Source organism: Macaca nemestrina, chromosome 8 (assembly GCF_043159975.1).
Source record: "Macaca nemestrina isolate mMacNem1 chromosome 8, mMacNem.hap1, whole genome shotgun sequence".
NCBI classification, from domain to species: domain Eukaryota; kingdom Metazoa; phylum Chordata; class Mammalia; order Primates; family Cercopithecidae; genus Macaca; species Macaca nemestrina.
In genome coordinates this window covers 135,482,261-135,504,505 of record NC_092132.1, presented here as the reverse complement: position 1 = coordinate 135,504,505, position 22,245 = coordinate 135,482,261, and the positions used below count along the sequence as shown (strand labels likewise).

At 42.4% G+C, this 22,245-nt stretch overlaps 1 protein-coding gene across 5 annotated transcripts in view; it reads right to left on the bottom strand.

Annotated features, from left to right (window-relative positions):
* The window catches only part of LOC105482130 (pleckstrin and Sec7 domain containing 3), a 710,412-nt gene that overhangs the window by 561,840 nt on the left and 126,327 nt on the right, over positions 1–22,245 (bottom strand). For all 5 annotated transcript variants that reach the window (XM_071068564.1, XM_071068551.1, XM_071068554.1 and 2 more), the window contains exon 5: positions 1,340–1,437. The gene's annotated coding sequence lies outside the window, so the exon portion shown is untranslated. The remainder of the gene's footprint in view (positions 1–1,339; positions 1,438–22,245) is intronic.

The window sequence follows — 22,245 nt, the reverse complement described above, 5'->3', positions numbered from 1 at the left end:
TTGGCCAGGCTGGTCTTGAACTCTTGACCTCAGGTGATCCATCCGCCCCACCTTGGCGTCCCAAAGTGCTGGGATTACAGGTTTGAGCCATCACAGTCGGCTCCCTCTTGCCTTTGTGTATCTAAATGGAATCACTTTTTCTTCACTGCCTCCTTCCTCTTATTTGAAATGAAAACACTATTCATTTCAGAGTTTAATCCTAAATTCTGTGTTAGCTATTCTTGTGATTTGGTGACTGACCTGTGAGACACTGCTTTATAAACGAAGCCTCCAATAAACTTTGAAGTGTACTTTTCATCTACTTTGTTTGCATTATTTTTACTAAATACTTTTAAGCCTCTAGGATAAAGTGTACAACAGACAGTTGTAAGCAACTTTAATATTGTCATGAATTTGCGCTTTAAATCCTGTGGTCATTTATGGGTTCTCTAGGAGAGGTCTCACATCAAAATACTTGGTGTCATAGTTTGTGTCCCCTCCAACATTCTGGTGCTGTGATAGTAGGAAGAGGGGGGTGGCATTTCAGAGGCAATCGGATCCTGAATGTGCTTCCTTCATGAATGGGATTAAGACCCTTATAAAAGAATCTTCACACAGCTGTTGAGCAGTAGGTTGCCCTTCTGCTTTCCACCCAATGAGGACACAGTATTCCTCCCCTCCAGAGGACATAGTCCTCACCAGACAAGGCACCAGATACTTCCAGTCCCCAGAACTGAGAGAAACCAAATTTCACTTCTTTATAAATTACCCAGTCTATGGCATTTTCTTAGAGCAGCATGAAAGAAACTTGGTATTAACTCACCCTCCAAAATGAAAAGAAAGTGGTATTTTGTTGCAGCTGTGCAGAAGACACTTAGCATCAAAGAAAGAGAGAGAGAGAAAAGAAGAAAGAAGGAAGGAAGGAAGGAAGGAGGGAGGGAAGAAAGAAGGAAGGAAGGAAGGAAGGAAGGAAGGAAGGAAAAAAGAAAGAGGAAGGAAGGAAGGAAGAAAAAGAAAGAGAGAGAAATAGAAAGAAAGATGGAAAGAAAGGAAGAAAAAGAAAGAAAAAAATTAAGAAAAAAGAAAAACATAAGAGAGAAAGAAGAAATAAGATTTAAAAAAAAAAAAAACCCAGGTAACAAATCAGGCTGGAAGGGTTTTTTGTTGTTGTTGTTGTTTTTAAATATAATTTAGCCCATCCTAATTGAGAGAAGAAAAAAATAATCTAAACCTTTTAACTTGTGAGAACATGGTAGTGCTTTTTAAAAATGGAGATCATTTATTTCTAGCAAATTGTAACAGGTAATTGAAAAGCATAATAAATAAAAAATGAGACAAAAGGAAGAAGAAAAGAAATCACCTTAAAATTCAGTTGAGTCACTCACATTCATGGTATTTCTATAGGCTTAGTACCTCTCAGAGGGAAAGGAACCTTTCTGAGTCATGCTGACCTTGTACCTGAGGAGGAAAGAAGGCAGGTATGAGAAAGCTCCAGTCTTCATCAATGTGACATAACTTGACTAAAAGGGAACCAGGAAATCATCCTCCAAAACAAAATGAGCATGTGGTCTAGAACTTCCTTGCTCTGCATGCAGCATCGTGTCAAGTCTGGGTGAATTCTCCCTCCCTGACTCCTCAGCATCCCCACACATGGGCAGCACCCCTGGGGCATCAGGGGCCAGTGGCCCTGGCTGACCACGGCAGGCCAGGCTGAATCCTTGGAAATTCTCAGGATGCCAGGATGCCCGGTTGGAGTCTTATGATAGTTTTCCTTGTTAAACATCTTCACACAGTTTTTTTCACCAAAGGTTAAGGAGGTTTTGCTCACGTTTCCAGATAGCTGGCAAGTGACTCAATCTACATCTCATTTAGAAACATGCTCAAATCTGTTTAGGCCAGGCACAGGCTGCTATAATCCTTTTTATCACAAATACCAGTACAGAGAATATTTTGACAAAATCATATATGTCCAAGTGTAATTGTAGGTTGATCTCATTACATTAATGCTCATAAAACATTTTACATAAGTGATGTCCAGTCCTCTATAGGTAATTTTCACACTCTCTTATACAAGAACTTGTCTGAACATTGCAATCACTGTACAAACAGTACTGTGTGTTGACTGATTAACTGCCAAAAACATAGGAAGCTGTGTGTTCATATGGAACAGGAATTTGGGTGAGAAGAAACCAGCATTTTGTTTTAGCTTCCGAAGGTGCCAACCATGATGTCAGGTGCTTTGCACAGTGTATTTCATTCAACACACAGCACAATCCTGTGAAGTAGGTGGCATGATTTCTATGTTGCAGTTAAGGAATGTGAAGCTCAGGGAAGGCACAACTGCCCCAAGTAGGCAGGGGCTTTAAAGAGCCGTCAGATGAGAAGTTTCACTCCTTCACCTCTTTCCATTTCAAACATCCAACTTCTAAACCAAATGAAGTAAAGTATCAAGGAAACCATGGTGGTGCGGGCAGCATGTCCAGGGCACTTCTCTCTTCTTTTTATTTGCAAGCTCGCCACAGTGGGGATTACTGCCCAACATTTCATTTCTGGGTTGTGCGGGCTGAAATAGGAGAAGGGTAAAGAAATGGTGGATGACACTTGAGAGCTGACAGGAGTGCTGACTTGGAGGATTCATGTAAGACATTTTCTTGGGACACCCTTAAGTCTTAGGAGGCACATTTAGGGGATGGGAGTTCTGTATGAGATGTGGAGGAAAGTGCCAGAGAAACACAAGTAAACAGCAGAGTGATTTGAGAGCATAGACTTTGGTGCCACGCAGACATTTCTCAGCCCTACTTCCACTGTGTGGCCATGTGACCTTAGGCAAGTGTATCAGTCTGCTCTCATGCTGCTGATAAAGACGTACTAGAGACTGAGTAATTTATAAAGGAAAGAGGTTTAATTGACTCACAGTTCTGGAGGACTGGGGAGGCCTCATGAAACTTACAATCATGGCAGAAGGGGAAGCAAACATGTCCTTCTTCACATGATGGCAGCAAGGAGAAGTGCAGAGCAAAAGTGGGAAAAGCCCCTTATAAAACCATCCGATCTTGTGAGAACTCACTCAATACCATGAGAACAGCACGGAGGTAACCCCACCCCCCATGATTCAGTTACTTCCCATTGGGTCCCTCCTGTGACACGTGGGGGATTATGGGAACTACAATTCAAGATGAGATTTGGGTAGGGACACAGCCAAACCATATCAACAATTTACTTGGCCTTTTTGACAATCAGGTCCTCTTCTCTAAGATGAAGTAATAATAACTACTTCATTTTTAATAATAGCCATTCTGACTTGTGTGTGATGGTATCTTATTGTGGCTTTGATTTGCATTTCTTTAATGATCTGTGCTGTTGAGCTTTTTTCATATAGTTGTTGACCACCTGTGTGTCTTCTTTTGAAATGTATTCATATACTAACATAAGAACAGAAAACCAAATACTGCATGTTCTCGCTCGTAAGTAGAAGCTAAGTGATGAGAACACATGAGCACATAGAGGGGAACAACACACACTGGGGCCTATTGGAGAATGGAGAGTGGGAGGAGGGAGAGGATCAGGAAGAATAACTATTGGGTATAGGCTTAATACTGGGTGACAAAATAATCTGTACAACAAATCCCCAGGACACAAGTCTACCTATATAACAAACCTGTACGTGTACTCCTGAACTTAAAAGTTAAAAAAAAAAATAGCTACTTTCAAGGGCTGTTGTGAAAATACACACACTGGGGCCTATTGGAGAATGGAGAGTGGGAGGAGGGAGAGGATCAGGAAGAATAACTATTGGGTATAGGCTTAATACTGGGTGACAAAATAATCTGTACAACAAATCCCCAGGACACAAGTCTACCTATATAACAAACCTGTACGTGTACTCCTGAACTTAAAAGTTAAAAAAAAAAATAGCTACTTTCAAGGGCTGTTGTGAAAATTAAGTGTAGGTACAAAAGGCTTCCTTAGCATAGTGCCTGTTACCTAATCGGTTCTGTATAATAAATGTTAGTTACTTTTAGAATTGAGACCCACATGTTATCCTGGAGAAAATTTGTTCACCCAACAGAACAATTTGAGTTGTTTCATGAAATATATAATTTTTTTAACCAGCAATAGGTAATTACATGCATGTTTTTATGCTTCCTGTCTGATGGGAAAGCACCTAAGAGCTGAGGAATTAATTGGGATGTGGGAGGGTCAGGAATGGATTTGGGGTCAGGGGAAATGGGTTTGAGTTCTGAAGTAACTAATCATTAGCTGTGACTCACAGCAGGTTTGAACCTCCGTGGACATTGTTTTAACACAACGAAGTAAATTTCTGCCCTTCCTACTTTATGGAATTGTTTTGCCGGTCAAATGGGATAATCTATGTAGGAATACTTTATACACATAAAACTGATATAAGGTCACACACCACATGACATTTCGGCTAGTGATAGGTTGTCCCATAAGATTATAATGGAGCTGAAAAATTCCTATCATCTAGTGATGTCATCACTGTCATAATGTCATAGCACAGTGCATCACTGATGATGCTGGTGTAAACAAACCACTATGCAGCCAGGCACATACAATTATGTATAGTATGTAATACTTGATAATAAATGACTATGTTACTGGTTTATGTATTTACTATTTTATCATGATTTTAGAGTGTACTCCTTCCACCTATAAAAAAAAGTTGGCCAGGCATGGTGGCTCACGCCTGTAATCTCAGCACTTTGGGAGGCCGAGGTGGGTGGATCATTTGAGGTCAAGAGTTTGAGGCCAGCCTGACCAACATGGTGAAACCCCATCTCTACTAAAAATACAAAACTTAGCCAGGCGTGGTGGCAGGCGCCTGTAATTCCAGCTACTCAGGAGGCTGAGGCTGGAGAATTGTTTGAACCCAGGTGGCGGAGGCTGCAGTGAGCCGACATTGCACCACTGCACTCCAACCTGGGTGACAGTGAGACTTCATCTCAAAAAAAAAAAAAAAAAGTTAACTGTAAAACAGCCTCAGGCAGGTCCTTCAGGAGGTATTCCACAAGAAGACATTGCTATCCTAGGAGAGGACCACTCCATGCTTGCTTTTAGCCCTGAAGAACCCTCCAGCGGGACAGGATTTGGAGCGGGGAGACAGTGACACTGATGATCCTGACCTGTGTAGGCCTAGGCAGTTGTATGTATTTGTGCCATTGTCTTTGACAAAAAAGTTTTAAAAGTAAGAAAAAAATGCTAACAGAAAAAAGCTTATGTTATAGAATAAGTATATAAGAAAGAAAATATTTTTCTATGACTGGAAACTGTGTTTTAAGCTAAGTGCTACTACGAAAGAGACAAAAGGTTAAAAGAATAAAAGAGTTTATAAAGTAAACCTGTTACAGTGAGCTAAGGTAAATTTATTATTGAGAAAGAAAAAATATTTTAAAAAATAAATTTGTTGGAGCATAAGCGAACTATGTTGATAAAGCCTAGAGTAGTGTAATATCCTAGGCCTTCACAGTCACTCACCACTTAGTCACTCACTCACTCACCCAGAGAACTTCCAGACCTTTAAGCTCCATTCATGGTAAGTGCCCTATATAGGTGGACCTTTTTTTCTTTTCTTATTTTTTTTTTTTTTGGAGACTGAGTTTTGCTCTTGTTGCCCGGGCTGGAGTGCAATGGCGTGATCTCAGCTCACTGCAACCTCTGCCTCCCAGGTACAAGTGATTCTCCTGCCTCAGCTTCCCAAGTAGCTGGGATTACAGGCGTGCAACACCACGCCTGGCTAATTTTGTATTTTTAGTAGAGATGAAGTTTTACCATATTGGTCAGGCTGGTCTCAAACTTCTGACCTCAAGTGATCCACCTGCCTCGGCCTTCCAAAGTGCTGGGATTACAGGCATGAGCCACTACACACTCGGCCAGGTGGACCATATTTTATCTTTTATACTGTATGTTTACTGTACTTTTTTCATGTTTAGATATGCTTAGATATGTAAATGCTGATCATTGTATGATCATGCCAACAGTATTCAGTAGAGCAGTATGGTGCACAGGTTTGTACTCTGGGAGCAGTAAGCTAGACCAGAAAGCCTAGGTGTAGGTTATACCATCCAGGTGTCCAAAAGTGCCTCTGTGATGTTCAGCAGAGACAAAAGTACCCGAGGATGCATTTCTCAGAACATATACCTGTTGTGAAGCAACATATGACTGTGTATGTTAGATCCTTGAATTGTGAAGAATGTTGTTATAATAATAATATTATTACTAACAGTAATTCTAAACTATTCATTGTTTGCGATTTCTCTGAAGTCTCAAGGTTCTTGCTCCGAAATAGTGCTAAGGTGAGGCCCTATTTTTTTGCTAGCACCACAGACCTTCAAGATTCATAAACTATGGATGCAAACAACAGATCATTAAAACTATACTTTATTTGTGCTAGTGATATCTTCTCATCACTTCTACAGAGAAAAAGAACATTCTAGAATCCTAACAATGGTGACAAGGGGTGCGGGCACAGCGTTATTAGGAGGAGGAGACACCAGAGCACCAATTTCTCTCACTTAAACCTTACGACAACCTTAAGAAGTAGGCAGCATGATCCCCCGCTTGCAAATGCAGAAAGAGAGAATGGGGGAGATTGAGAAGGTGGTAGAAGGTGATGCCATTAGGGAGAACAGTGGTTGAGGTGTGTATACAGGTCTGGCTCTTCCCTCTCCTCTCTACGACTGGGGGACTTAATGTAAACAGCATGTCCAGCCTGACTGTACTTCCTGTCCCCAAAGCCCAGGCTCCCAAGAAAGATCCACCCACCCTACATGAGCTCCCTTTGCTCATCAGGGAGCTTTACCATCTCTAATGTTTTTTCCCTAATGTTTTTAAGAACTTATGTGATTCAAGACTGCATAAAAATGGTACCTTATCAACACCATTGATTGAATTGAAGAAAACCAATTATCTCAAAGGAATGATGATTCCAGAGAACAAGTGTTAGAGGCTTAAGACCCAGGAAATCCCAAGGATTCCTGGAAATATTCTATTCAGAGTTTTAGGTCAAAGGAGGCACAACCTGCCTCTCAGTTCTCATTCATTCTCCCAGATGATGGAGTCTACCACTCTCTGTCCCTGGCATTTATTTGCAGAGCTCTTTAGGGTCACTGTGCCCAATTTGGTTGTGACCTGGTGGGCATTCACAGCCTGATAGGAAGAAAAAAATGTGGTAATCTTAGCTGTTCCTGCTGTAACAATTGCGTTTGGAAAATGACCTGCATTCTTAAGTCAAGAAAAAATGAGAGACAAGGTACAGCTGGAATGGGACATGGGACTGAGGGAGAGTTTGGCAGAACTGAAACCTGAATAGCTAGCGAGGCATGAGCATGTTAAGGGAGTGTGTGTTAAGGGCATAGATGAGGGGACTGAGCTGAGAGATGACCTAGGAGAATCACAGCAATGGTAAGAACTAGCACTGACCATCCCTACGCATGCCTCAACAAATAAAGCTTCAAAACATTCTAGGATATTCTATCTACCAATTAGAAATACATTTTCAGAGTCAGAGCTTTAGTCTTTCTCCACTATTATAAGGAAATTTCTGTCCATGTGAGCTTCATGTAATATTGGTATTGGCAATGATGATGATGATTATAGCTACTGTCTTAGTCCATTCAGGTTGCTACATAACAAAATAATATAGACTTGGTGACTTACAGACAACAGAAATTGATTTCTCACAGTTCTAGGGGCTGGGAAGTCCAAGATTAAGGTCTCAGCAGATTTGGGGTCTGGTGAGGGCTGCTTCCTCATAGACAGTGGTATTCTAACTCCAACCTCACCGGTGGAAGGGGTGGGAGGTTTCTCTGGAGTCTCTTTGATAAGAGAACTAATCTCATTCATGAGTGCTCTGCCCCCGTGACCCATCACCTCCCAAAGGCTCGATATCCTAATATCATCCCCTGGAGAGGTGAAGATTTCAACATTTTCCATATGTCACTTCTAATCTTTAGAACAAAGTAAATATTAGAATCTCTGTCTCAAAGACGTGGAAACAAGTCTGCAGAAGTGAAACTTTTCCCTGAAGTGACAGCAATGGAGTGGATACGGGCCCAGGTCGTTTAGGCTCTAAAGTCCACGCTGTTTCCATGATGCCAGGCTGCTTCCTAATTAGTATATTTAGGAGATAACTCTATTTTATAGATAAAGACCTGAGATTTGGAGAGGGGAAGAAAAGAAGAAAACATTTTCACCTCCTCTCCAGGAACCAGGGCCCATCATCCTCTCAACTCCTTAAACTCGTGCTTTTTCCAGACTGAGTCCCTGGTGACCATTTTTTGCCTCTCCCTGAAAAGCAAGCCCAGTTCATTTCTTCAGTAGATGACACCGTGTCAGATATTTCCCCTTGTGATTATTATTTCTGGAAGAACCAGATGGGAAAGCTTGGGAAACATTCTAATTAGAAGGAGTCTTTCATTTCCATCCTGTTTCTATTTCCCTTCCAGCCCCCACCCCCATCCCATGCACACATTGGCACATTCTGAGCGCCTCTTTGTATTTTAGGTTGATATGTGCCTACCTTGGCAGCTGATCACACAGGCAGACTGCTTTTGAAGTAAATGGAAAAAGCAGACAAGAGTACTGAGCCACAGGGAGTTTGAATGTCCTGTTCTGTGTCAAGCCCAGACGGCCAGTTCTCTTATTCATAGTTTCTGAAGCCCTTTATACTAAAGAGTGCTGGACAGTGAGAGACAGGGTCTTTTAGCCACGCAGGGCTCAAGTTCCACCCTGTGAAGTCAGTGGGAAGCTGTGGTAGATGCCATTTGAGTGTGAGGAGTGAGGGGCTGTACATCCTCCCCTTACCCTCTCATTGCTCCTCAGTGAGGTCATCCTCACAGTGTTGTGCATTTACTGGAAGCAGCCTTCACAAAACCTTGATTAGATGAATAGGAATGACTTCTAAGAGCGCATTTTCTAAGTAGTCAGCTCATGTCTGTTGACCTTGGTAATGCCTGCAGTTGTATCTAGTGTCCCTATGAGACAAGCAGTTCCCATTGGCTACTCAATTTCATCCTCCCCAGGCTACAGCGGTGAAGTAACTGAGGCCTGAGAGCTGAAGCAACTTGCCCAAGGTCACTAACAAGAGGCAAAGCCAGCACTTCAACCTTTTTTGTCCTAACTCCAACCTGGGGCTCTGAAGTCCTGTCGCTCCACTGGAAGGCCCCTCAGTACCATCCATGCCCAGGGTGGGGCACTCAGGTTGGGTGGGAATGCAGTCACACTGAGTGGGACCGTGATCTGGTTCCCCTCTGCCTGGCAGACCTGGAGGTATGGACAACCTTGGCCGGGTATGAGTGGGATAGGAGCACGTGTGCTCAGCTCACATGCTCTATGCCTTTCAGAAGCAAATCTTGCAATAGTGGAAGAATGTCCTTATTTATCTTAAAAAGTCATACCAAGTAGATGAAGTATGACACGTAGTGGGAGGAAAGCAACACTTAAAAGTACAACCATGGCCGGGCACGGTGGTTCATATCTATCACCCCCACACTCTGGGAGGCCAACATAGATGGATCACTTGAGTCCAGGAGTTTGAGACCAGCCTGGCCAACATGATAAAATCCCATCTCAAAAAAAAAAAAAAAAAAAAAGTTAGCATTAGCCAGGTGTGGTGGAGCATGCCTACTGAGGTGAGAGGACTGCTTGAGCCTGGAAGTTCCAGGCTGCACTGAGCTGTAATTGTGCCACTGCAATCCAGCCTGGGTGACAGAGGAGACCTCGTCTTCAAAACACACACACAAAAATAAAAAAGCAACTGTTTGAAGCATAAGGCTTTTCTTAGGTCTTCATGATGGCAAATGATTGCTCATTCCCTTGAGCACATACATGCAGGTGAGTTTGTTTTTCAACCTGTCTTCTTTCCCCTCTAGTGAAAAAGCCGTGTAAGTGGGAGAGGAAACAGTTCTTTCATATGGTGCAAATGCACCCATCAGAGACCCGTAGAACCAAGAGTTCTACCCTTACCGATTAACTTCTCTGGGTTAAGCATTGTCTTGAGGGGTAAGAGTGGATTCTCCTTTAAAATATTAGCTACTGTGGGAGGAGAAAACCCTCTATCCCTAATATCTTGCTTCAAGTGGTTTTCTGAGGCTGCTTCCTTCTACACTGTCAGGTCCAGCAGCTCCTGAAGATGGGTGGTGGTGGAAGGAGGAGAGAATGGGCCAAGGGCAGGCCAAGAGGGAGCTGAGCAGCACTCAACATCCTCCATGAACTCAACAGAAGTCAAGAATGCAGGCAGCTCACGATGAAGTCCTGTGGTGGCCCAGGTTTACCGAGCTCATTCACAATTACAGTTGGAGGATTTTTCTTTGGTCATTTTCTACTTTAGAAATACAGTAAATGAAGTAGCAATGTTTTTAAAAACAGGCTTCATCGCTTCCAGCTCCTTGTGATAGCAAATACTTGCATCTAAAGGAAATATACTTGTGTGTGTACACACAGGTGGCTGTGCTGTTTGTTTTCCATTCTGCAATAGGAAAAAAACAGTTAACAGGCTTTAAAAAAATCATCCAAGCAGAAAATTGGGAAGAGCAGCAGCTGTCAGAAGAAATGTGTGCAGGAGTTATAAACGATTTCTCATTCACTCCAGATGCTCTCCTTCCCGGTCACCAGAGCCCCATCTGAGAGGCAGATGTGACGGTGCTGGCAGTGACAATGACAGAGGAAGAAATGGGAGGGAGAAATGGTTAGCTTATTTGTTTTAAAAGAAGCTGCTCAAATGTTTTGAGTCCTTCTATGCTTCGTGAGTCATATACCCACTGAATGGGCAGGGCTTGGCTTGAAAGTGGAGACGGCCTGTCTCTGCCATTTCCTGAGCGGATGATCTTAGGCAAGTCACTTGGGCTCTATAATGCTCATTTTCTCACTTATAAAACAATGATGATAATACAGTCTGCTTTACAGAACTGAAGGAAGAACTAAGCAAGACAGTATGTAAGAAAGCAGTTTATAGAATGGAGATTACTATGCACAAGGGAGTTATTTTTCTGAACAAACGGCTGGACTCAAGCTCACAAAATATCCATGACAACATGCCCTTTAGGGTGATTGTGAGTAACGTAAATCTTAAAGGATAATTAGGAACTGGACAGTTAAATAAGAAGACAGAGAGCACTTAGGTTTTGCATGAGCAAAACACACATACAAAGAAACCACGAAGCATGCAATCTGCAGGGCAGGCTGGGGCATGCAGACTTGAGGGGTGGCGGGTGAGCAGGGGTGGGCAGAGATGAGCTCCCAGGGCATTTGGCTCCATAGCAACTAATTATAAAGTTTGAAGTAGGAAGTGGCAGGAGCCTGATCCTAGAGGCATTATATACCTTCTCAGGGAGCTTGAATTTTATACCCTAGAATGATGTTGTATCCATTATGTTCAGTGAAATTTTAACAAACATATCTTTTTAAAAAGTTTCTTTAGTCAAGCAGGTTCTAGAATGGTGACATAAATAGTTAACCCTGTTTCTCTACTGCAGGACTTGTCAGAGCCTTTAGTATGCTAACATGAACCACAAATCTTCAAGAAGGAAGTACTCTGGGATGTTTCTTCAAGACCGTTGACCACAGGACTTTTTTTTTTTGAGACAACATCTCACTCGGTTGCCCAGGCTGGAGTGCATGGAGCAATCACCACTCACTGCAGTCTCGAACTCCTGGGCTCAAGCGACCCCCCAACATCCTGACAAGTTGAGACCACAGACAAGTGCCAGCACACCCAGTTCACTCTTTAAAAGACATTTCTTTGTAGAGACAGAGTCTCTCTCTATTGCCTAGGCTGCTCTCGAACTCCTGGGCTCAAGCAATTCCCCTACCTGGGCCTCCCAAGGTGCTGGGATTACAGGTGTGAGCCCCCAGGCCTGGCCAGGACCTTTTGTTGGTCCTCACTCCCTCTCGCCCTCCCACTGCTCCAGGATTTCCATATTCTCACTCCACACACTGGGGAATGCTAGGACCATGAGGGGCCATCAGTGAGCTCACTACAAGTCTGTGCTTGTAAGCATCACTGTGGCTTCGCCAGCGTTTCCTGATGTCCTGTGCACTTGCCAAAGACATCCTTCCCCAGCTCCTCTTCACACAGGCTATTGCTTCTTCCCCTCCACAGATGAACTCACCACCTCCCCTGTAGAAAGGGAGACATCCAAGCTGGGGGCCAGACTTCTGCTCCACTCCCACACATCTATATCTACAGACTCTGTTCCTGCCAGTCCCTGAGATGTTGGTCCCGCTTTCTAAAGTGAAAGCCACATTCTAGTCTAAGATGAGAATAATTGTCAGAGGACTGAAGCTACCCGTTCAAGGTTGGAGAGTTAGTAAGAGGCAGAGATTTGGCTAGCATTCAAGTCCCCTGATACCCGGATGAGCACCCTTTCCTTGGCTCGTCACTATCTGTATCTTCCTTTCTGTAGTCTTAATCCAAGAGGTTCAAGTACGTGACAGATGTATGTCATTAATACATTTAAAAAATACTGGCATAAAATCACTGAAATTCACATTGTGAATGCCTATTGGCTTTAATCTGTCAAGTTTCTTTTACTTGAATTATTTATTTCCTTTCTTTTCATTACACTCTTTCTGTTTGTTTGTTTTGTTTTGAGGCAGGGTCTTGCTCTGTTGTCCAGGCTGGAGTGCAGTGGCATGATCATGGCTCACTGTAGCCTCAACCTGCCAGGCTCAAGCAATCCTTCTACCTCAGTCTCCCAAGTAGCTAGGACCAGGAGTATGTGCCACTACATCCAGCTAATTTTTTTTTTTTTTTAATTTCTTGGTAGAGAAGGAGTCTTTCTATGTTGCCCAGGCTAGCCTGGAACTCCTGGGCTCAAGCAATCCTGCTTCAGCCTCTCAAAGTGCTGAGATTACAGGCATGAACCATCACACCCAGCCCACACTGCTTCTTCAAGACAAATCACTCCAGTCCCAGAACTACCTAGGGATTAATAGAAAACCTTCTACACTAACAGTGAAAACTGAAGTTATTGAAATTCAGCTGCCTTTCCCAGTAGTTTCCATTTTGTTTCCCCACATTTTCTCTGGGTTTCTACTGTGCTGGGGATGCCAGCTGAGGGTGGGTGACAGTTGTGCTGGCTGACAATCAGGGAGGTCCCCCCCACCTGCAGAGCCCCTGAAGTAGGTACCTGAGTTGCAAGGGCATTTCAGCAGGTAGCAGACCCACTTTCACCCCGTTGCCTCTTCATGCATTACTGACATGGAACCAAACACATCCACTGTGTTCGCGCCTCTGAAAATGTTTGGATTTAAAGACAGCATCTGAAAAAACGTCTCTCTAAAGCCCCTTGCTTTCAAGAAGGTCTCTTGGCATTAAGTCAACACCTTTCTTTCTCCATTGCCTATTTCTCCTGGTGTTTAGAGTAAAATTGTTATTCGCCTCTTCCTTTGTTTCCCCAAGTACTTTGGGAAGAATTCGTTTTTGTTTGGTTCGTGTTAAACCCATCTTTAAAACCTGTATGGCTATTTTCTAAGTTTTCAAAACTCATCATCTACTTTAATCACATTTTCCAGGCACTATTTCAATCCAGATAATTTGAAGGCACCACGCTTCAGAACTCAGAGCTGGCACACACACGACCTGAGAAGAGGGCTTGCTCACCAAGTTTACAGCAATCAGATTTGGAAGGAGTGAATGGTTGTTTGTGTTTAAAAATAGTTGAATATGGGAGGCTTTTTCCAGTTACTGTGGAGAGACGCCTTTAGGTCTGATTAGCCCCCAAACCACAAACTATAAATGCTTTATAGCTTGTGGGAATAAATATATCCTGAGATAACCTGGGACATTCATTCCAAAGCTATAATAATCTGGACACAACAAACCCAAGGCTGAACTATTAGATGAAGTCTAATAATGTTCATTCTTAATAAAAAATTATTATATATAACTTAGTGCAACTATACTTTTATACAATCCTTTTTCCTTCTCAAAATATATACATCTGCTGAATCATTTTATCTTTCCAGAAACTTTGCCTCCAATTTTTGTTGTTGTTGTTCGCTTGTTTGTTTTTGAGACAAAGTCTCACTCTGTCACCCAAACTGGAGTGCAGCGGTGCGATCTTGGCTAACTGGAACCTCCTCCTCCCGGGCTCAAGTGACTCTTTTGCTTCAGCCTCCTAAGTGGCTGGGATTACAGGTCTGTACCACTACACCCAGTTAATTTTTGTATTTTTAGTAGAGACAAGGTTTCACCATGTTGGCCAGGGTGGTCTCAAACTCCTGACCTCAAGTGATCCGCCCGCCTTGGTCTCCCAAAGTGCTGGGATTACAGGTGTGAGCCACCATGCCCAGCACCTCCAATTTCTTTCTAATGTAATCTATCCCTTGTATTGTTGCTAGAGATATTTGTCCATAACACGGATCCAAACAATTTGTTTTTTTGGGGTCAAAATATTTCATGTTTCTCTATTATCCATAAAGTCTGAACTCTCCACTATGACATTCAGTACTCCCCACAATCTGGCCTCTCATTTTCTAGCTTTGTGTGCCTCTAATAACACTTTACTATTTCAGCTATTTTCCTCTCAATAATGAACACTCAGCAAATATTTATTAAGCATCTATATTACATGCCTTGAACTTTGCTAAGTGTCAGGTTAATGTTGGTGAATAAAAGAGTTATGTCTCCAGGTCTTGTGTAGCTTTCCTTCGAGTCACTAAAGGAGAAGATAATAGAATTAAAAAAAAAACCAATTCATACCAATTCATTGTGAGAAGTGTCACGAAGCACATGCCGTAACAGAGAATCACAGGGGAAAGGCACTTCACCAGAGATCAAGGAGGACTTCTCTAAAAAGATTACATGGTGGAACATGGACTGTGCATTCCAGGCAGAGGGACTAGCATGTGTGAAGCCTCTGAATCAGACCTGTTTGCAACGTGGGCTATGTAAAGTGAATATTCACAGCAGAGGGAAGTGTGACAGGAACATCTCAGGGCAAGGGGCGTTATGCAGCCCACCACAGTCACTGACTTGAAAACTCACCATTGGATTTGACATCCTGGAGTACATTGGGATGAGAAATACAATTTTGGCAGAAAACAGTTTGGAGTTGGTGGAGGAGTGAATGAGAAACCAAGGAATAGAAGGATCGTAGACAGATAATCCTTTAGAGAAGTTCTGCTTTGATAGGTGGTAGCTTAAGGGGTTTGAGGAGGGAGATACTAGAATGTGTGTCTACGCCAAGACTGATTGAGTAAAGAGAGGGAGATTGATTCTGCAGGAGAACTGGAAGTTGAGCTTACCAGAGAAGTAGAAGAGCACCGACAAGCAACTGAGAGCTCACTTGAAGTCTAAAGTCATGAATTGGGAATGAAAGAAATAGTGTAACTTTCTGCAGTTGTGCTCATGCACAGAGAAAGCAGAAGGCTGAGTTTATCCTTGAAGCTATGGAAGATAAAGGAATTTATGGTCTCTGTAAAAAGTAACTAGAATGGTGGAATATGGAACTGAAACTAGGCAAGAAAGGAGGCATTTATGAGGATATCAATGAACAGTGAGAAAGTGAGAGAATGGATGGAGTGGAGGCCATGAAGAAATTGAAGGACTTTTCTAGTAAGGATACTTGAACAAATAAACTAGAAGGTTATGGAATGGCCCAAGACCTTGATGTTGGCCTTCAAGATTTTAGAGATGGTGCAATGGCCCACGGAGTAACTATTGGAGTGGGTGACTGAAGTAGACAGAAATAAAAGATCACTTGAGATAAGGAGGTGAAGAAACTGAGATGCCAGGGGACTGAAATGACCTTTCCTCGGAATGCTGAGGTTACAAAGAGTGATGACAGAATTTGGGGTGGAGAGGAAGACAGGGAACCAGAAACTAAAATCTTCGGTGAATGAAGAGGAGTGGGTGGGGAGATGGTGGCAACAAAGAAGATGGTGTATCCAAGTCACACGAACCCCAAAGGGCAAAGTTTCTGCAGGAACAGGGGAACGATGGTCTGGTGGTGACCGAGGAAAGGAAGGAAAACACCCACCTTACATGGTTACATGGAGTATGGGAAATAAAACAGCCTTTGGTGGCCATGGGAGAAGTGATTTCAGAAAACCACCACATTTCAGAATGCAGGTGAAGAGAATGTTACAAGGGGAGGCTGTGAGGCAGAAACATTTTATAGTGGAATAGAAGGAGAACTTGGTCAAAGAGGAGTAAACAGAGATGTGTGAGCATGAGAGCTCTGGTGACAGCGGATGATGGGATTTTGGGACCTCTTCTGTGGTTGAGGCAAAGGGAGATGTGCACAATTAGATTTGGCCTGATGGCCTCTTACAGGAGGCTTGGCTCTGGTGGTCTGGGACCACAGTCCTGCCCATGTAGTCCAGGGTGGCAGCTCCCCTGGGACACCCTGCATGAATATCTTCCTGCTGGATCCATGTCCTCGCAGTCCTCCAACACATTCTAGATTTTCCCCTTTCTGAGCTTGGTCCCCAGTGCTCCTCCATGCAAGATGCTCTTACCTGCTAGTGCTACCTAATTTAGTCCCATCTGTCTTTAATGCCTGACACAAATGTCACTCTTTCTGCAACATCCTGCAAGATCCTTTCAATCAGAGACCACTACTCCCGCTTCTGAATTTATGTAAGTGGAGTGGGATATGCAATTCAAAATGGGATGTTTTAAGACATTTTTTTCCCTCTTCAGCAGAAAACTTTTTTTATGTGCATTTTTGAGGCAGCGGTTATATGCTGAAGGGAGGTCCCTGTAGTTCTAAGGACCCCAAACCTCCCTTCCAGGAAGGCTAAACAGAATTTGTGTTGTGTTGCCAAGGGTTAGAGCTCTAATTTTTGTCTTTCTTTTCTTTCTTCTTTCTCTCTCTCTTTCTTTCTTTTTTTGAGACAGGGTCTTGCTCTATTGCCCAGGGCTAGAGTACAGTGATGCAATCACAGCTCACTGCAGCCTTGAACTCCTGGGCTCACATGATCCTCCTGCCTCGGCCTCCCGAAGCAGGGGACTGTAGTTTGAGGGACCCCTGAATTTCTGATTAGGAAAGAGACAGAGAATGAGGCTTTGGTGAAGGAAGCCTAAACAGAGTGTGGGTGGAAGCTGTTTGCAGGGAATCTGAGAAGCCAACAGGAAATGGGCAGAGGGGATCTGAGCTTGGAGTGTTCGGATGCCAGCAGCCATCCAGGGGGCCATAGAAGCCCATTCTTAGAAAGTTCTAGGGTGAGGGAAAAGAAGCAGGGACTGTACAAAACCAGAACCCAGATCCGAGGCCTGACTTTAATCTTCTCCTGAGTGAATATCACTCATCGGTACCAGAGCCCTCACCTGTCCACAGATGGTGCCTTACAAAAGCTGCAGTTGCTGGCTCAGCTGCTTTCCAGTTCCTGGCAAGGAGCCTTGTGCATATGTGGTAGATGCTCAAATAAGTGTATTGAGTTAGTAGACTATCCTCTGAGATAGGCAGATGTGTTAGTCCATCCTTGCATTGCTATAAAGAGATACCTGAGACTGGGTAATTTATAAAGAAAAGAGGTTTGATTGGCTCATGGTTCTGTGGTCTGTATAGGAAGCATAGTGGCTTCCGCTTGGCTTCTGGGGAGGCCTCAGGAGACTTACAATTATGTTGGAAGGTGAAGCAGGAGCAAGCACCTCACACGGTGAAAGCAGGAGCCAGGCAGGGGGAGGTGCCACACACTTTTAAACGACCAGATCTCACAAAGACTCACTATCCTGAAAACAGCACCAAGGAGAGTGGCGCTAAACCATTCGTGAGAAATCTGCCCTTGAGATCCAATCACTTCGCACCAGGCCCCACTTTCAACATTAGGGATAACATTTCAACAGGAGATTTGGGCGGGGACACACATCCAGACTATATTAGTAGGTCAATCACCTCAACCTTGTTATACTTCAGAATCTCCAGGAGTAACTTCATACATTACTCCTGGAGATTCTAAAGTATAACAAGGTTAAGGTGATTTCTTTATATTTACTTAAATAGCAACTGACAGAGGAAGCAAAAATTCAGGCTACTTCATGTATGGGTATCTTTGTCATTTGTTTTAGCCTCAGCTGTGCCGCTCCCCTGAAGGAACAGAATGAGAGTCTGCCACTAAGGTGACAACTTGCAGAAAAGAAAGGCAAGATTTTATGAATCCATAGTGTCATTTTCCTTTTGCAAAGAGCTTGTATAAACAAGGCCATGTAAAAATACTCTTCTGATATGAACTCTACAATAACCATAGTGTAAAAATTGGAGTCCATATGGACACAACCCGGGAGATAATATGCAAAAATTAAAGTAGTTGCAGAGTTAGGTTCAGATGATGAGTAATGGCCCCTGACTTTTCTTCAAACACTAGTTTCCTTTTTTGTATGTTACCTTTTCAGTACAAATGCTTCAGGAAATTCTCCACTTTAGAATAAGGCACCTTGTTATATAAAGTCAACATAAGAACTTTATCATAATAGCATTCATTTAATTGCTGTTAAAAACAATCGCAGATAGAAAGTGTTTTTCTCAGCTCTGCCCCTGGAACACAGAAAGAATGCTCTTTAGGGCAGAGCAGCACCAGAAGCCCTCCCACAGGGGGGGACATTGTAGTCGGCATCCAAAAGGCCCCGAGTATTAATTGGGGACTTTAGGGTTGAATGACACAGCTGCAGGTGCCTTTATCAAAATGCAGTGAGTGGGAAGCTGAAGACATGGCCAAGGAGCAGAGCTGTGGAAAATGGGAGGGAGGCGAAGTCTGTGATATCAGCTTCAGATCATCATCACCAAACTCTATCCACTGCCAGTCTCCCCCTGCCCAATGCTCATCAGCTGTCACCCTGATACCTCTAGCTGGCAGCTCCTGAGTAAATTCTGGCTACAGCAGATGAGATCTCAGGACACTCAGATCCATCAGCTGCATGCACTCGAATTAGACTTGCTGCCATAGGTTGCCAGGTTTGGAGGGCCCGAGGCATCATGTCCCCCATGTCAGAGCCTTCTCTTGAGTCTGGCATGTAGGAGAAGCTTATTCAAAGTTCAGCCTGATCAAATTACCTTCTGCTGTTAGAAGTCAGGTTAGTGGTTTCCTTGAGGGTGAATGGGTCGCAGAAGAAAGAAAGAATTCCTGAAGTGATAGTAAAGTTCTCTTTCTTGATCTGGGCGTTACTTGGGTATTTCACTTTGTGCAAATTCATTAAGGTGTTGTACATTTATTCTATGTACACTTTTTCTTATATGTTTTATAATTTAATAAAAAGTAAGGAAGAAGAGAGGAAAGAGAGGGAGAAAACAGGAAAGGAGGAAAAGAAGGAAGGAAGAGAAGCTTGATAACAACACTAGATCGAGGAGCTTGAGTCTGATTCTATAGGCAATTTGAGTGCCACTCTAGTTTGTTTAGTTGAGTATGGCATGATAGTTGCACTATTATAGGAAGATTAATTTTACTGCGGAGAGCAGTTTAAATGGGATGAAACTGAAGGCAAGAAAGTGAGGGAAGAGTTACAGTGACCTAAGTCCGCATGATGAGGGCTGAGACTAGACTGGGAGGATGGTGATGATAGTTAAAAGGGTAGTGAGGGCCATTCACCACATAAAGAGCCAGTTTTAAGATCAGCTATTACATAAGTGAGCCAACATTCAGCACACACTACAGGCTGTTTATATGTGTAATATTTAATATCGTGTTGCACATTCACTTTGCTTAAATTGTAATAAGAAATTTTGTCATTATCAGTTGGCATGGGACTACTCACATAGACTCAGGTCCATGGCTGAGGGCTACAGCTCTGGGTCTAACCAGTCTCTATTCTCAGATATGGACCATTTGTCAGGAGGCAAGAGCAAGGGCCTAGGATTGACTCTAGCACAGACTAACCAACTGATTGGCAACATGAGCCTTGCTTTTTTGCTTTGTTATGGTTTGGTTTGGTTTTTAATACATCATGATAACACTGGTGTCAAATGCTTAGCTTGCCAGATAAAGCTACTACACTTTCTGGGAGCTGTTCAAAAGATTAATATAATGGCTATATGTTTGAGATTAAAGAGGTAGTTGCTTCCTGCAGCCTATAAAGAAGACTTTAAAAGATGAGATCGAACAGATTGATGCGTATCTTTCTGCAAAACAATATGAAAAATATATTGGCACAGTGCCCTTAGTACAACTTAGATTTATGCAAAACTTTCATTTTTCACCATCCAAAATTAACAAACTCAGAATGACACAAATGTGTTGAAATGCAATGCAAACTAAACATTTTAGTACATCGTCCTACAGTTCAACAGAATGTTGATATTTAATTTCACATTAGGCACCTCATTTAATTTCTGCATGATGATCCAATGGGCAGAAAAAGATGAATTGCTGACACACTGACTTTTTTTCAACTCCCAAAAGGGAAACAAAAGTTTGCAGTCAGAGACAAGTGAGGAGTTCATGTGTTTCATTAGTTTGCATAAATCTGTAATTATGTACAAAAATAATTTGTATGTACTGTGCTAACTGTGTGATGATTACTATTTAGCTTTGCTCTGATGCCAATCATTGAAATATAATCCAATTTTATTAAGTTCCTCAGAGCCTGGGAGAATGTTAGCTACAAGCCCGTTCTTCGCTCATTAGCATTGACCTTTATGGTTTGTTTATTTGGAATTTAATTTTTTTGGCCTCCTGCCCCTAAGTTAACTAGCCTTTGTTTAATAATCTATACTGTCATTATGCCCTCTTGACCCAGAAGAGAGGCAGATGAATGGGAGTACCGCTGCCAACTTTACAGCTTCTGCACATAGGCAATGTGCCCAAATTCCTAGCATTTGACTCTGATTTCTTTTGGAACAAAGGGAGTGAAGAGAAAGAGAAGAACAGGTATTCAAGGTCCTTGTGGACTCATAATTAAGCACTGTTATATAATGTGATTAAATACCACAGGGCATATAGTAAGTCCTATGTCAATATCATTTATTATCATTATTGTTGATGGTGTTGGCTCTTCATATTTTTGAGCACCTCCACTTCAGTCTTGTGCCCCATCTTGAGGTTTTGTTCAAAGGTCTTGTACCCCCCAAATCTAAGTCCTACCTAACAGAGCAGCTGTTTTCTTTCTACCCTCTTCAAAAGGAACATGAAAATGATCAGATAAAATGATCAGCCAGATAGGCGAAGATATGTGAAGACATGCTAAAAGAGAAGAACACTTGAGCCTGCAAGAAGACCAAACAGCGTCATGTTCAAAATCTATCAAATCTGAATGGCATGCGTAAGATGAACATGGGTAGACCCTAAATCTACAGGTATTCAGATGACAAGTGGACTCTGAAGTTTAATGATTGAGAGCTTAAGACAAAATGAATTTCTTACTTCAGATAGTAGGTAATAAACTTAAAAATTAACTACTGAAATGGTCATGTAGGACATATACATTTTTTAATTAAAAAAAATTTTTAGAGATAGGGTCTTGCTCTGTTGCTAAGGTTGGAGTGCAGTGGCACGATCATAGTTCACTGCAGCCTAAACCTTCTGGGCGCAAGCAATCCTCCTGCCTCAGCCTCTTGAGTAGCTGGGACTATAAGCATGCACTACCACACCTGGCTAATTAAAATTTGTTTTTTTTTTTTTTTTTTTTTTTTTTTGTAGAAACAGGGTCTTGCTATGTTGCCAAGACTGGTCCTCAAACTCCTGGCCTCAAGCAGTCCTCCTGCCTCAGCCTCCCAAATTGTTGGGATTACAGGCATGAGCCACAGTGCCCGTAGGAAATATAATTGAATTACAAAAAGGTCAGAAATATTTAACAATCATTCTTTAAGTATCTATTATGAAATGATGCAAATTACTAGCCAGGGATGGTGGCATGTGCTTATGGTTTCAGCTACTCAGGAGGCTGAGGCTGGAGGATCACTTGAAGCCATGAGTTCGAAACCAGCCTGGGCAACACAGCAAGATCCCATCTCTACAAAAAATACAAAAATCAGCCAGGCATGGTAGTGTGCGCCTACAGGCTCAGTTACTTGGGAAGCTGAGGTGGGAGGACTGCTTGAGCCCAGGAGGTCGAGGCTGCAGTGAGCTACGATTGTACCACTGTACTCTAACCTGGGCAACAAAGCAAGAAAGCAAGACATTATCTCAAATTAAAAAACAAAAACTGCCTAAAAATTTGGGAAATGATTATATTTTAAATAATATAAATAATTAAATAATTATATTATATTTAAAAGAAAATACATTTTAAAAGGAAAAAATTAAAATTAAATGTATATCACAAATACAGTAATACAAAAATATGGAAGCTTGTGACAAAAGATAATTTAT